The 17,506-nt window shown below is 44.2% G+C and overlaps 1 protein-coding gene across 1 annotated transcript in view; it reads right to left on the minus strand.

The window, feature by feature from the left end:
* The window catches only part of EIF4G2 (eukaryotic translation initiation factor 4 gamma 2), a 96,074-nt gene extending 79,323 nt beyond the window's left edge, over positions 1 to 16,751 (minus strand). The window contains exons 1-2 of the mRNA XM_085855327.1: positions 16,470 to 16,751; positions 4,894 to 5,013 (exon numbers count right to left, since the gene is read on the minus strand). The gene's annotated coding sequence lies outside the window, so the exon portion shown is untranslated. The remainder of the gene's footprint in view (positions 1 to 4,893; positions 5,014 to 16,469) is intronic.
* Between the last annotated feature and the right edge of the window lie 755 nt (positions 16,752 to 17,506).

Below are 17,506 nucleotides of genomic sequence, written 5' to 3' on the forward strand. Positions count from 1 at the left end.
TATCCAAGGCACCCTATGGTGAGTATATCACGTAGGGGATAAGGGGAAAGTATATGTGCTTACACAAATCAACAATATTAAACAGTAGTAGTGCGCATTGCCTTTCCTGAAAAAAAATTTCCCCACCAATTTCCTGCTTGTCTAATGAATTCATGAACGTTGATACACTTTCTGGACTTATCCTGCTCAAGGTTGATCTGAGATAGCACTACTGGAGGAACTTGGCACAAATGATTAATTGGTCTGGGATGATAAAGGTGCAACGTGTAATGCAGTTTCATTTGACCAATTAATCAGTTGCGCAGCCACCGGCACGGTTCGCCATCTGCTTCATTCATCTCGCAGGTACGTCAAACCGACCCAAGGCACAAAGATCAGGTCAGAGATGGTGTCCATGGTCTTTTAATAGACACCAGCCTTCCCAAGTTATCTGGGCCGTGACAATATTAAACAGTAGTAATGCGCATGTGAAGAGTGCCAACGCCCCGCCCATTCATGTTATTGTAAATATTGCTACGTCTGAGTATCTACTTTCTGAATGGGCATAAATGGTCCAAATGGAACAGAGATGGAGTAAATAGTCACTTGGTATACCCACCTCCCGTAAGCCCGCATGCAAAGCAAGACGTTCACAGTCTGTCTTTCCAGACATCTATGAGGAACTACTTAATTTGCCCACTGATGCTGGCAAAAGGGATGCTGCTTAATGTCCATCCAAGGGACAGCACATACATTGATGAATCACCCAGAGTTGTCCCCCCCCTTCCAATAGCCTTTAAATATGAGGGTAGGTTAGGTATGGGAGCATGTGCCGGAGAAACGCGTCGCTGCGTCCACTTTCCGCATCAGATTAGATTCCTCACTCCAGGGGCCTCCGTCTGGCCATCTCCCAGGCAGATGCCTGACCCATCCTCATCTCCTTGAGATGTTGATCAAGCTGTTGCAACCATGATGCACGCAGTCATCCTGTTGGCCTTCTCCACTCACGAGGCTCCCTCGCTGAGAGTCTGGAGAGAAAGATCATCAACAGGAAATAGTCATGTCCATACAGTCGCAGCTGATGCTCACGGACACAGGTAAGAAATCTCACTTGAGGTTCAGCAACCACTCGTACAGTCTGACCAGCAATAGCGAAGGATTCTCTGAAGAGACCTGGTACCAGAGGAGTCAACACTTCATCTCAGATCATTTATCAGAGTCCAAGTCTCACATCCGTAGAACAGGACTGGAAGCACCAAGGACCCGAAGACTCGGACGTTCGTCCTCCTGCATAGGTACCGACAGCGCCACACCCTACGATCCAGTGAATCGTGACTCCCAAGCCTGACCGACATCTGTTGACCTGCAGCTCACAACCTGAGGAGCCATGAATATCACTGCCAAGGAAAGTGAATCTCTGACCTCTAATTCCTCACCACAAACAAGTACAGACAAGATGTCATTGAAAGCCTGGACCTCTGTTTCGACCCAGGAAACCCGTAGTCCCAGCAGATCAGATTCCTCATTCAGTGCCACGGGGACCCTACAAGGACATAGTTTCCACAAGGATGACTGAAACATCTGTGAAATCATGGTCAGAGATCTTGACATTGCCAAGCGATGCACTGCAGCTTGATCTCTCCAACATCTTCACCATAATCCAGTCCATGCAAGTGTTGGAGTGTGGGGGACAATACACACCCTTGAAAAACTCCAGTAACTAATAAGTCGGATACGAAACCACCACACCTCCTCATGCACTCTGTCCCAGAGTATAGTTCAGAAATCAGCTCGATCAACCTTGGTGGCACCCCATGAAGACCAAGAATCCTCTAGATGGCATCCAGATTCACTGAATCAAATGCTTTGCAGAGATCAAGAAAGGCTAAGAGCAGCCCGTGCCAAAACTCATCTGCATTCGGCGAGGACCCGGAGAGCAAGAATATGGTCAATCATTGAATTTGTTGGTGTAAAGCCTGCCTACACAGGGCGCTGGTACTTAAGCAGATGGTGATGAACCCTATAAGAATTATCTTTGCAAAGACCTTTCCCGGCACTGAGAGCAGAGTCACCCCGCGGTATTTGTTGCAGTCTTGGCGATCACCCTTCCCTTTACAGAGAGGGATAACGAAGCCCCTTTTCCAGTCAGTTGGGATGATGCCTGTGCTCCAGAGCACAGAACTGCATCCAATGATACAAGTAATGCATTTCCACCAGCCTTGAGAAGTTCAGCAAATGTGTCACAGATCCACCCTTTCAACTAGTTCACCGCAGTATGCGTTTCCACAAACAAAGGCAGTTCACCGTTGATTGGAGGGTCAGCAATGGGGATAGTTATACCCCTGACATGCCACTCAACCGGTGGGTCAGCTTAGTACAACCGTTCAAAGCAACCAGCCAAGCGGGCCTTTACTTCAGATTCCTCTGTCAAAATTCCACCACCTTCTGCTCTAATAGCAGTACACCGAGGGATGGGCTTGGCAGAACGCAATGCATGAATTCCTCTCAGCAGGATGAGAATCACTTGTCCACAGGTGATGCTCTACCTTCAGATTCCTCACACATAGACATTCTTGGCTGCCCTCAGCACAGTTTTATGCCTCAGCTCACTGAACAGCTCAGCTCTGCCATTAAGCCTGGCCCTGCGGCTCTGGTCAATGATAGTGTCCCTTGGGAGACAAAGTTCCTCTTTGCCCGACGGTAGGGTCCAAAACATCCGCCAGCAACATCAGGGATGTAGTCTTGAAGGCACTCCATCACTCTTCAGGATTCCACACAGCACCCAGACCCCCCCCCCCCAAAAAAAAATCCCCACTCAGCCCGTTTGCATGCTCCTCAGCTTCCCTCTCATCCCTGAGCTTGTCAACATCAAGCATAGGCTGGGATGGTACCATTCTCATGGATTTAAGCTGCAACTGCAGAGATGCCACAATAAGCCTGTCGTCAGCATTGAGGTACTGGACACTGGTAGACCCTGCAGTTCTGAATAATCCTCCAACGACCATCAATGAGCACATGGCCAATCTCCTTTGCCACACCAACAGCATTGGAATACAAAGTCCAGCAATGAGGCTGTTGGCACTGAAACCATGACCCCAGCCACCCGAAGTCCGTCCATGACTTCTTGCAAAGTCAAGGAACTTGGTGCCGTTCTGGTTCAGTTCGATCCATGGGGATCAACACATGTCTCATAGCCATCCCCATCAGTGCGAGTCAATGCATTGAAATACCCCCAAGACCAGAAGAGTATCTCGTCTAGGGCACTGATCAACCATAGACTCGAGCGCGGCTAAGAATGCCTTTGATCAACCATAGACTCGAGCGCGGCTAAGAATGCCTTTCACAGCGAGATCACTCGCCTCAGTCGGAGCATATAGAGACCAGGGAAATGACACCCAAGCAATGACGAATCTTGTCTCATAATACACTCGTTGACTGTTTTTTTCATTTTTAAAAATTCATTCATCATGAACATTAGTAAACACCATTTGAAAATGTTTTGTTAATCAGAAATTTGTGCATGGATGGTTGTATCGGCACATACACCAGAAAACCGTTCTTTGTAACCATTTTATTCCAAACTTTATGAATTTGAAATGCTTATGATGGTATTGCAAGTTATAACATGCATGTATATCTGAACAAGAAACAAAACATTTACCAACAATGGCCTTATCTATTCCCAAAAGGACAAATGGTCGCCTGTTTATCCATCACTGGGTCCCTGGTGTCGTAGAATAATAATTTAAATAAAAAAGATAAAATTAATAAAATAAATTAAAAGAAAAGAATTTTATTTTTTAAAAAGGTACAGTTGGAAAGCTAATAATCGATTTACCTGGAACAATCACGAGTGTCCGTTTAATCATAAAAATGCCCGTTTTAAAAGCTCGTCTTTCCAGAATGGAGGAAGCAGGACCTAGAGTTTCAATGCAGCGGTCGCAACGCTATCACAGCAGGAACTTGAGAATAAAGCATCACAGATATGGAAACACCACATAAAATTATACGTTGTAGTAGTGCTTGAAGCAATAGAAAAAAATATATAATAGCACATGGAAGGAGGTGAACAAACAAACAATCACCAACAGTCACCGTGACGGCAGCAACTACAACATGTTACAAAAGATCTTTTTCTCACGATTCATTTCATTTCTTCTTCTTGTGCATGGAAGCTTGGCAGCTATAATTTTGTTGGGGCGTGACTACGCCGCTGATGCAGTGCCCCTACACCAGTACACTGGTACTCATTTTGCCGACCTCAGAAGGATGACAGGCTGAGTCAACCGAACCTGGTGTTAATCAAGCAGAAAACGGGGCTCAAACTCAGGACCCGAAGACCCCAAGCCAACCACTAAAGTCAACACAAGGCTTAATTAATTTCATATCCTCATTGAGATTCACAGATGGACGTGCAATACATTTGTCAACTACAACTTGCTGTCTTGATTAAACCAGCCAACAAAGCACCATGTACGCACGGCTCATCAATTCTAAGTGGAGGATGCAATTGAAGTTTATCAATAGTTGAATTTTATCACACACTGCAAACCTGGACATTTGTTATGCAACAAATGACAGACACTAAAGTACAAGCAGTATGGACCAGAAAAATCAGGCATCATATGATGCTAGATGTTACTGAACCAACTGTCCACAACTGCCTTTATAATCGATAGACCAATTTTATACAAAAGCAGAAATCCACCATGATAGTTTAATACAAATGCTTGTGGTACCAAAAAACCCATGAAAAAAAAAAATTCATGACAACATTGGAAAGCTTTAAAGACCCGCTACCAACAGCTCCAAAGGAAGATACAGTTTTGGTAGTCGAGATATCCAGCTACTGCCAATACCATGATTCTTTTACACGAGGGAAGTCGAGTTCAAATCGACCGAGAGGATACGCACCTAATACGAGAGCCCCCTTCTCTGATCACACTCTCCACTTTGGCGGTTGTCTTCTGATATACAACAAAAAAGAAGAACTACTGTTGTGGGGGAGGGGGGAGGGAAGGGGGAAAATCGGGGCTGAAAGAGATGGAGGAAAAGGTTACCATCGGCACACATTATCCAGCAGAGAAACATTCAAAACATCCATGGTTATTAAAGGATTCAAACTAAAAGCATCAATTTTAAAACGATTCATAAACTAGAACAAGCGCATAAATCTCACCTCGCAAGCTCATTCTGAACAAAAAAAATACCATCGTTAACTGAACACTACAACGATTGCCCATATACCAGTATCATCCATGCACCCTATTATGTCACATTTATACGTTGCCCTTATTCGTAGCTTTATTGATCAATCAGGATATTTAATGACCACTTTTGTGCACATCAAGACTAAATTGCATCAAAGATAAATCTTCTTCTTCTTCTTCTTCTTCTTTCGGCTGCTCCCATTAGGGGTCGCCACAGCGGATCATCCGTATGATCCGCATAGTGATTTGGCACACGTTTTACACCGGATGCCCTTCCTGACACAACCCTGGTCGCCTCTTACGACACAGGGATACGGTACACCTATTTTAACCGGGGTATACACCGGCCCAGTACACTGGTACTCACTTCGCTGACATCGGAAGGATGCTGAGTCAACCCCCTGGTGTATTAATTCAGTGGCCCAACGGGGCTTGAACTCAGGACCTTTTGGATCCCGCTACCCTAACCACTGCGCCAACACCAGGCTATACTTCAATGAAGATAAATATGAAGACAAATTCAAACTATCTTCCCCGTGGCAAGTCGATCATATGTATGAAGTTTCGAATTGATCTGTTAAGTGGTTCTGGAGAAGATTTTTTAGATTTATTTTTACGTTTTTATTTTCAATCCAAGACACGACAGATGACGTCGAATTGAATTCTTCACTCACGTCGTGTCATAGATCAGACGTATGAAGTTTCAGATTTTTCGAAAAAGAATTTCCATCAACCAATTATGGCTGGAATCTTCAACACAACATCTTTATCACCCTGTATATATCCATGGGGAGTTGATGACATGCCAAGTTTCAATATTTTTGTTGCATGGTTTTGAAAATGTCCAAAAGTTTTCCTTTAATCAAATATGGCCAAAATCAGTGTTATCAATAAAATATTCTTCATGGCAAGTCCCTCTTTTTTTGGCTTATCTGGAATTCGAATTCCAGATAAGCTATTGTCATTGTGCACCATCCGTCCCGTATTTTGATTTCTCCGAACAAACTGCTGAACCGATCCGGCTGAAATTTGGCAGCAACGTCCCGCTCCTGACTGGCAACGGGGATTGCAAAGCTCGTTCAAGTCGGTCAAAATGGTAGACGAGATAAATCAATTCAAAAATCTTCTCTACCTCTCGACCCACCAGTCAGAACGCTACCAAATTTGGGTCACAACATTAGGCCAGGGCCCTGATAAGCTCCAGGTCCAGCGGTTCCATTTTTAAAGTTTCACATCAATCAGCCAAGCAATTACAGAAAATTAGAAAAAATAAAAATTTAAAATTCAGTGAAGACACGTCACAATCGTTTCCCAACCCCCGTGAGGCAAAATAAATGCAAAAATTGATGATGCCATTCCAGAAACTAGTTTTTTTTTTCCCATTTGTAAATTTCTTATGATCTGTGTACTTTGAAAATGCATATTTTGCCTTTGAACTTGCTGGAACTCTTATATTACAGAGTTCATAACTGGAATTAAACTTCATTCCTTTTATTTCTGTGCCATTAAATAACTTAGCTATCTATTACTCCAGATAACATTACTCCCAAGCGAGCTTTGGTGTACTCCTGATTAAACAGCGAGTCAAGCCGGACAGTGCACCAAAACGCTGCACCACAATATCAGTTTCTGAATGGTCTAAAACTACATAAAGGAAAAGATTAAACAAAGTAACCTAAATCAGGGATACTCAAATAAAGCGCTGGAAATGTATCAGGTGGATGTACAGGCTTGCCTCAGACAATAATTGCTTTAAAAAATTAAGAACAGAGAGAACAAGAAAATTAAAATGGAACAAGGGACGATAGCACCAAAACCATTGAGCATGTATCACATGTAAACAAAACGGGGAAAAAAAAACACACGAGTCTTCACCACAGTTCTCCTGGAAGACAAAACCCTCCAGGAGGCTGACTTGCTGGGGATCACATAATTTTAAAGTACCCTTCACTTGACGGCAACACGGGAAATTATGGCGATTCCCGCAACATCAGGCATGACTTGGTGAAGGCTTCTGATTTGACGTGCAGGACTAGTCGCAATGATAACTAGTGCAGCACTCAGGAGAGCACATACCTCTGCCAGGCTAATCGGTTCACGTTTTGTATCGCACTGACAAGCCGGATCTGGCTCCGGAACTAAACAAAAATCTAATCGGTTTGTTTTCATCACCAAATCAACTCATCCTCAACTTTTTTTTTTAATTTCATGCTATATATAGATTTTTTTTTTGGCCCCATCTCGCAATCAATTGTGAAGAATCAAAAATTCTCGTATCCAGATCGGATTTCACCAAAATCAAATACAGTCCTTCTCGTCGCACACCCAACTGCCCACCAAGTTTCAACCAAATCTGGCCATAATTTTTTTGAGATATCATTTTTAGCCACATCACTCAATGGTGGGTGACGAATCACTTTAAAAATTATCGGATCCAGATCTTCACTAAAATCTCATCATATAATGCTCCTCACACGACCAAACTCTCCACCAAATTCCGATCCAATCCATCCACAATTGTTTTTGAGATATCCTTCTCAGACAGACATACTGGTGTGAAAACATATCCTCCATCCACCTTCTGTGGCAGAGGCAATTGAAAGCAGTTGTCGGAGACGGACTATTGGGAAAAGGGAAGTTATCGATTCCGTTTTGACGAGGCTTTCAAGTAAATAATATAACAGGAGCACTGCTGCAGAATATTTTTTGTTTGGCAAAATAGTATTGTTCTTTTTCTTGTTTTAAACCCCATCAATATTTTTCCTAAAAGTTACTGGTCAAACGTGAAAACTTAGTGGGCAAAACCACCGGCGACCGGCACCCAAATCCATCTGTGGATAAGGGTGGAGCATTTTAAAAAGACCATTTTGACCAAGTCATGGAAGATTATATAAATCAGACAACATGATGAGCCATTTTCTAACCTAAATTGCATCCTTACAGCAATGTATGCTTCCTTTTATTATTTTTGAGCAGCACGAGCATCGCTATTTCTCAAAATGAAGGCGTGTATCCCCACTTCAAATCGACACCGTTTCACACATCCAAACACTTAACTCATATTCACTGCATTTATGGCTCATCCCAAGCTTAATTAAATTCCATTGGTTGTTGCTACTTCCATAGTCTTTTAGGGAGCATGAGCAAGCTCATAACCAGGTTGTGAGGTCATATTTCCATTGCTGAGGATCTACCCTTGAACAGGTCAGTGCACCAAAGTTAAACACCACATTTGTCCATTTCAATTACCCTTGCAATTCATGCAAAAGTAAATCAACGTCATCTAAATGTCCTTTCCCTCGACTAAATATGTACAACCTCCACCACAAGAATTACATAGTGAAGTGCTAATTAGGAATAATAAATATAAAAAAAAAACAATAATAACTAGCCAAAACCCCTTCACAGACGGATTCCGTTCCATGAGCCCAATATGACAACCGGTGACGTCTCTTGGAAGAGCCGGATCCCAGTCGATGTACTCCATGGCCTTACCTAATGAGGCCTACAAAACGTCCTTGAACATGACATTTTTGGTGTACACTACTCCTTGTGAAGAAGTCCCCTGATTTGTGCACGTGTCTACCTTGACGTACAAACACAGTGTCAAAACTTCTCAGGTCACAGTACCGAGAAAAATGTGACGCGACCGCAAGGAGCACAATATTGGTCCTTCAGTATTAATATTGATACAATGTTTTACATTTTTTGTCAAATTCACATTTTGAGGGAGTCGGCATGTGCAGAAGAGGGTTTTACCTTGCAGACGCTATCTTCGAGGAGCGGAATTATACCGCTCAGCGGTGACGGTCTGTCGAAGACAGACGTAATGACGTCAGCGAATGACCGATGATGTCATGACGTCCTTATGTCTCAGCGGTGACGTCACACGTCGCCATGTAAAACGAAAAGTGTTTATTCTGCTTCAGAGTTGAAGGTTGACTATTGCCATGATGTGCGATGCACTCATACAGGTACGAAGTTTCTTTCAGTCCAGGTCACAGTACCGAGAAAAACATGATGCGACCGCTAGGAGGAGCACAAAATTGGTCCTTAAGTATTAATATATAGACTAGCCTAAACCCCGTCACAGACGGATTCCGTTCATTCAACCACCCTCACCAGCTCACCCACACTCGAGGGACATGGACTGGACAGGGCGTGCTTGCCCCCGCCTACTCATCCGCCTCCCCATTCCCCCACCTCCCACCCCCCACCTTCAATTTGCTTACCCCCGCCCAAAAATTTAATTACCCCGGCACCGCCCCCGCCTCTTCACTCCCCGGCCCGCCCCAGTCTCTCGATTCCCCGCCCCACTTGCCCCCGCCCCCTGTCCACCCCCACACTCAACCCTGCCTTATTCACCCCAGCCCCCACCCCATTTCCCCCTGCTTTCAATTTGCTTACCTTGCCCCCCGCCTCCTCACTCCCTGCCCCCGTCTCTTAATCCCCCACCCCCGTCTCAACGAAAAGCGTTTATTCTGCTTCAGAGTTGAAAGTTGACTATTGCCACGACGTGCGATGCACTCTTACAGGTATGAAGTTTCTTTCAGTCCAGGTCACAGTACCGAGAAAAACGTGACGCGACCGCGAGGAGGATCACAAAATTGGTCCTTCAGTATTAATATATAGATACAATGTTTGTTACATTTTTTGTGTCAAATTCACATTCTGAGGTAGTCAGCATGTGCAGAAGAGGGTTTTACATTGCAGACACTATTTTTCGAGGAGTGGAATTACACCTCTCAGCGGTAACGGTCTGTCGACGATAGACGTAATGACGTCAGCGAATGACCAATGATGTCATGACGTCCTGACGCCTCTCAGCGGTGACATCACACGTCGCCATGTAAACGAATGTAAAACGAAATGTTTATTCTGCTTCAGAGTTGAAAGTTGACTATTGCCACGATGTGCGATGCACTCTTACAGGTATGAAGTTTCTTTCAGTCCAGGTCACAGTACCAAAAAAAACGTGACGCGACCGCTAGGAGGATCACAAAATTGGTCCTTCAGTATTAATATATAGATACAATGTTTGTTACATTTTTTGTGTCAAATTCACATTCTGAGGTAGTCAGCATGTGCAGAAGAGGGTTTTACATTGCAGACACTATTTTCGATGAGTGGAATTGCACCTCTCAGCGGTAACGGTCTGTCGACGACAGACGTAATGACGTCAGCGAATGACCAATGATGTCATGACGTCCTGAGGCCTCTCAGCGGTGACATCACACGTCGCCATGTAAAACGAAGTGTTTATTCTGCTTCAGAGTTGAAGGTTGACTATTGCCACTATGTGCGATGCACTCTTACAGGTATGAAGTTTCTTTCAGTCCAGGTCACAGTACCGAGAAAAACATGACGCGACCGCTAGGAGGATCACAAAATTGGTCCTTCAGTATTAATATATAGATACAATGTTTGTTACATTTTTTGTGTCAAATTCACATTCTGAGGTAGTCTGCATGTGCAGAAGAGGGTTTTAGATTGCAGACGCTATTTTCGAGGAGTGGAATTACACCTCTCAGCGCTAACGGTCTGTCGACGACAGAAGTAATGACGTCAGCGAATGACTGATGATGTAATGACGTCCTGACGCCTCTCAGCGGTGACGTCACACGTTGCCATGTCAACGAATGTAAAACGAAAAGTGTTTATTCTGCTTCAGAATTGAAAGTTGACTATTGCCACTATGTGCGATGCACTCTTACAGGTACGAAGTTTCTTTCAGTCCAGGTCACAGTACTGAGAAAAACGTGACGCGACCGCGAGGAGGAGCACAAAATTGGTCCTACAGTATTAATATATAGATAATAATAAAGACCAAAATAACTTGATTATTGTCAGAAAGTGTTTACATAGCACCAATACAAACCCCAAAGCATGCATATAGTATAAGCCGAGAATGCCTAGTTATATTTCCAATTTGACAAAAAAAACCAGAACTGTTTTAATTAGTCTTTTACGTAGTTTTGAACAATCACGCCTGAGCCAGACTCCTACGCGAGCACTATAGTTAGTGGTGCTATTGTTATCTGGTGATACTGTTAGGAAATTTCTCCAAACACAAGACGGTCGGCACAAATTTTTCGTCAAGTTAGCGCAATTGTGGCAAAGGTAACATTCATAGCCTGGGTGAGAAATACAGATTAGGACACAATAGAACAAAAGAAACAGCAGAAAGAGAAGAGGGAAATGCCAAAGCAGGGAAAAGGGAGAAAAGAGGTAGACAAACAAGTGATGCGGGTCAGAATGAAGGTCAGTGGAGGATGCAGGAGGTGGACAGGATGGTACAGAAGGAAACTCAGGAAGGAAAAAAGAAGAAAAAAAAAAAAAAAAAAAAAAAACTGGAAATTTGGAAGGAGGTGGGCTTGGGGAGAGCAGGGGTAATGAGAGTAGAAAAGATCATCGTTTTGGAATGGGGACGATCTGATATGGTGAACAGCTGTCTTGAAGACCTGGAAGGAAGAATGAGATTGAAGAGGATGTGAAAGTTGATTCAACTGGTGGGGGTGGGGGGAAGAAAGAGGAACATACAAGTGGAGGTGAACAGTGATTCTGGATTTTGGGAGTTTCACCAGAAAGGGGTTGATGGTGGGACTGTGTGCCTCACAGGAACCTGAGGAGGGCAGGGGCAAGGCAGAGAGGGGGCAAAGGGTGCAAGACCACAAAGGAGGCAGAAGAAGACAGAGACTACCGACCTGTCTGCAATGGCAAAGTAACAGGCCCATCGACTCAACTTCACCACAGGAGATTCCAATGATCTCGAAAGGCCTTGGTTTATATTTCAAAATTTCAATCTTTTCCATACAATCCATTCAACAAATTTATCATTTTCTGGAGCGGTAAAAGGAAAGAGTAGCTGCAAGCATGCGAAGAAAAGAGTGAGGGGATGACTGTGGGAGCTTGAAGTTTATAGCGCTCAACAAGCTAGAGCGTCACTGGTATTCTGTGCAGCCCTTTTCACACATGGCAGAACAATATTCAAGTTGATCTGGATGGATGGACACCCAAATTACAATAGCTTGGCCCATTTCCAAAAAATTTAAATGATGCACATCGACTCCAAGCAAATGAGGCTTTAAATACATAAAACGACAAAAGTAAATTTGTATACGCTTCAAAAACAAATAAACAAACAAAAAAATGGAACTAAATTTCGCATGTTACCGATGAGTACCCCAAGGATGGTTTCTGCTGGGATAGCATATCTATGGAGGGGGGTTGGGGGGGTTCAGGTTCGGAGGTGTGAGGAAGACCCCAATTCTCTCTATGCAAATGTGCATCATATAGTGTCATCTATTGGTATCCGGGATTACAAATAATCTTGTAGAAAGTAAGTTTAAACAATTTAACAACATGCATTATGGCGATACTGAAATCTGAATTAGAATAATTGGAAATTTTCAAAATGGTCCATTTTAAGGCCCGGTCACACCTTGACGTTTTTTGAATTTTTTTTCTAAAACGCTGGCACACGTTGAATACGTTATGGGTAAGTTTTGATAACATTGAGAGCACGCTGGCATACGTCGTAGTACGTTGCCATACGTCGGCTTTAAACGTTGTACTTTTCGGTTGTCCTCAAATTTTTTCATGCTTGAAATTTCACGACGTAGGCCGGCGTACGACTCACACGTTCCGCTACGCTGGCCACAAGTTGTAGGCACGGTCTGCGATCGTTGACAGACGTTAACACATGCTACTTGTAAGTTAATCATAAGTTGAGACACGCCGAGGTAATGTTTAGAGTACCCAAAACTTATTTCCTACCTATGATTAACGTGTTGTTGGCACGTTACGCGATCGTTGCCACACGTCGACAGACGTTACTTTTAAGTTACTCATAGGCTGAAAGACGTCGGTATAATGGATCGTCCTTGCGTCAGCGTCCACGGCCACGGCCAGGACACTTATTTGCAGCATTCTTCAAACTTTTCTTCGGCATGACGAGGATGTTCACACTTCGATGTCTAGCTTGGCTATGATTCCAAGTGTCCATCGGCAGCGTCTATTTAAAATAGTCGAGTTTGAGCGTTTTAACACGTTCAGAAGAAACGTTTCAAATTTCCAAACCCCAGCGTCAAAAAAAAACAAACAAAAAAAAAAAAACAAAGGCGAATGCCAGCAACTAAAATCGTTCATTGTAAACAATGAAACTAGCTGAGTGGTACCGTTAAAAAGTCGTTGAGTGTAAAAAAAAATCCAATTGTTGAGCGCAAGCGTCTACTTTCAATAGTGGAGATGCAGCCATTTAAATCGTTGAGTGGCAGCCTATGAACCTACCCGTGGACACGCGGACGCAAGGACGATCCATCATAACCCACACCCTCCCCCTCACACTCACCTACTACTGCCAACATGAACAAACTACTACTAATACTAATACTGTTACTGCTGACATGGACATCGACTCAAAAAGGACTCGAAAACACTGTTGGGTTCCCCTTTTATGAACACCATTTTTATATACCAATTCCCAAAACCGCTGGGAACACGTCTTTATATGGCAGTTGTAAGCTAGAAACATTCATTTTTTTTTTTTGTCGACCGGAAGACGTCATTGGAATACGTCTACATACGTCGATGTGTGTTGGGACTACGTAAAGAATTGGTTCAAAGCACGTCAAACATAAGTTAGAAATAAGTTTCGCGTAAAAAAGACATTACCGCGACGTGTTTCGACTTATGAGTAGCTTATAAGTAGCCTTTGTGGACGTGTGTAAAACTTATCCTCATCGCATGCGAACGTGTGTCATACGCCGAGTACGTCGTAAAATTTTGAACATGTTCAAAATTTCTTGACGTACTCTACTTACTACGACTTATGATAGCGTATTTAGCGTTCTACTCGCGCATACCAAACTTACCCATACCGTATTCGACGTGCCCCAACGTTTTCGACACACTTTTTGTTACGTCGGCATACGCTGGCAAGATCGCCAAGGTGTGACCGCGATGTTGACACTTCCATTTCTACGGCAGTTACGATTTGAATCGTTGTGCGTCAGCCTTTTAATAGGCTACGCCACGACATCGTCGGCGATGCGTGCAACGCGCTATGCCTGAGTTAGACTATCGTTGGGCATCGGTTGTGTAGGCCGACAACAGGTTCAGCATTCGTTGGTACAAGTTATCTATAACAACGAAACGTTCTGTGTAGTTACCAATGCGTTATACATAAGACCAAGTCGCTATGAATACGTCCGAATCTTTAAAAAAAAACATCAAAAGTTCAACGTAAGCCAGCGTTTTACATAAATTTTAACACGGTGCCATCGCTGGCTAAAACGTCAAGGTGTGACCGGGCCTTAACTCATTTTAAGCAGAGGTTCAAACCAAAGCATCCAACACTCATAGCGAAGCGAAAGAGATTTCTGTTTTTCTTAACACCCACCAGACTTAAGCAGCAAGGTTGGCCAATGAAGATGGGTGGCAAGATGGCCGAGAGGTATGCACCCTTGCCTGGGTTTGAATCTCGGTCAAGCTATAAACTGTCATCTCTGGCCTTCACGAGCAGGGTGTACTGTCTGCCGACATTAGTTGGACATTAAAGTTCCCACGGTGTCCTTCGTGAAGAATAGGTGAGCTATCACCAGCACCCTGGGCAAATTCCGAATTCCTGCCGCAACCTCAGTTGAACATCAGGCCAAACCAGGCAGTTCATGAAAGACTTGAGCCAAGCTTCTCCCGGCTAACCCCGCAAGAATAATTGTGGACGTTAGAGGAGAAGGGGAAGGTGATGATGTTTGCAGACTTCCAAACAGATGGAAGATGACCTCGGGCAAATGATAGGCTAAAAAGAGAGTACAATGTCTGATTAAATCGGTCCCTGAAGCGACAGGTGAAAATGACTAGCAAGTCTTGCAGTACATAGATTTAAAAAATTTTTTTTTTTTTTAAAGGTCTATTACAAGCATATGCAACAGGAGAGGGGGATAGACGACCTGCTGCATTCGGAATTTTAAACATTGTCCACAGAGAGACCATTGATGATGGTCTTCAAATCAAGTTTCTGCTTCTGAAGTAAAAAGTCACATTTTCTCTTCTGGACACTGGAACTCTTAAGGTGCTGGATTGTTATCATGGTCATTGGATCCATCCCATCCTTTCATATGGGGTATTTAGCAGTGCGTTTGGTCATTGCGAGGTGGTTTAGGGTAGCGATTTGTTATCGATGCCGGCGATGGCTTGCCCACTCTTGCCAAAGGACACCGTGGGTTCTTCAACGCTCACCAACCAACGCGACACCCAGTTCAATGTTCATCCGAGGAGCGGCACTCACATTGATGAACCATGATGGCAGGTCACAGCTGGGTCGACATTTGAACCGAGGCAAGACGGCTCGGAGGAGGTGAGTGTGCACACCTCCAGACTACCCTGTCAGCCATGGTCAGTGGAGTAGACATCTGCTCAACCAAGCTGCATGCGTCCAACAGTTGCAGACTGGTCCAGTCGGGAGTAAATACAAGGACGGACGTGTAAAGGTGAAGCACTTGAGTTACACGTCACACAAAAGGAAAACAAATCGTCAGCAAACTGTTATCACGTACTCTTACGGGGTTAGGGGGTCATTCGTGGTGACGATGCAAGGACCAGAAAGTAATCCACCTCATACTTTGGCCACAGATTTCAAATTAAAACGGTTTAAAAAATATATATATATATTTAAATCTCCATCTTATGAACGGATTTATTTCGAGAGATCAGTTTGTTGTTGGTGATTCCAACATGAAGATATTTAAATAAACCATGTGAAGTCATACAGTACTTCGAGCGTGTATATATATATATATATATATATATATATATATATATATATATATATATATATATATATATATGAAAATGACGTCATAATATAACCCTGAACGTTTTTTTTAAGCCTTCAGGTTTACGTAATAGGAGTAAATGACGTCAAACTCGAGCGAAGGGCACACGAATGTGTCACACAGGAGGGGGGGGGAATGAATGGGGACATGACAAGGGAACGAAGGCCCCAGCGAACCCAAGGCTCTTAAAATGACGCGACATGAGGTTATAACCGACGAGGAAAGGCCGAGGCCCGCCATGCCTCCTGCCGGGCGCCATGTTGTGCCGAGCCTCGGTGCCAATTCAAAGGGTTTTCACGCACGACCGGAGCGAGAAAAGTCCCTCAAGGCTCCGCTTCAAGGGACGACGAGGCTCCGAACAAGGCCTAGACCGAGGGGGCACCGCGGTAGGACACCGGGACTGGGCGAGCCGGGCTCCTTCCCTCCGCCGCCTTTGTTCTCTCACCTGCTTCCCAAGGACGCCCCAGTCGCCGTCACCCCCCTTTAGTGAGACGATCTTTGGTCACACGAACACCCGAGAAAACGACGATGGCGGCTCTGAAATTAAACGAACAGCACCCACGGTCAGGGTTTCTTGTTGGACCGTAACGTCGACTCGCTTCACGTACGTCGGCAGAGCGTACAGCAAGGCCGGCATTGCCTGCTGCTCTGAAGGGAGGAAGCGCGGTGACGTCTTATATATACACACTGTGATGTCACTTTCAGAAAGGAAGGGACGGCGCAGCACCCGGCTTCGGCTGACGCTTCCTCTTCTTCATTAAAAAAAATCACGTCACGTGTTGCTCTGACGTAACGAACGACACGTGGCCGGTTTAAGTTTGAAGCCAACGTCGGGGGGGGGGCAGGTTGGCGTCGAGGTGCGCTCGCTCGTCCGGGTTCAAATCCCGCCCCAGCGACAAACTGTCACCACGTCGGTGTTTCACACACGCAAAAGGCGGCAAGGTGATTCATTCCCTCAGACGGACGTCAAAATGAACATAACCCGTCCACCGGCATTCCTTGATGGACCTTGATGAAGATCCCGCGGTGTCCTTCGCAAAGAGTCGGCGAGCTATCGCCGGCATCCTGAATAAACTCCAAATTCTGCCCTGACTATTGTTGGAAGGGGGAGGCAAATATCGCGAGCAAGAAAGAAAAAGAAAGAAAGAAAAAATGTATTTATTTAATATATATATATATATATATATATATATATATATATATATATATATATATATATATATATATATATATATATATATATATATTTACATTCCAAGTCTTTGAGGTTGGAAGGCTTCCTTGCCCATCACTCCGGTCTTGAGCTCCCTCCGCATATTCTTGATTGGGTTGAGGTCCGGACTTTGGCTTGACCACTCCAGAATGTCTACATCATTATCCCGGAACCATTTCTTGACTGACTTGACGGTGTGTTTTGGATCGTTGTCCTGCTGATACATCCGATGCTCCCCGAGGTGAAGTTTCTCTGCGGACTGTTTGACG

The sequence above is a fragment of the Eptatretus burgeri genome, chromosome 14, assembly GCF_056783735.1.
Source record: "Eptatretus burgeri isolate ZD-2024b chromosome 14, Ebu_testis_v1, whole genome shotgun sequence".
NCBI classification, from domain to species: Eukaryota; Metazoa; Chordata; class Myxini; order Myxiniformes; family Myxinidae; genus Eptatretus; species Eptatretus burgeri.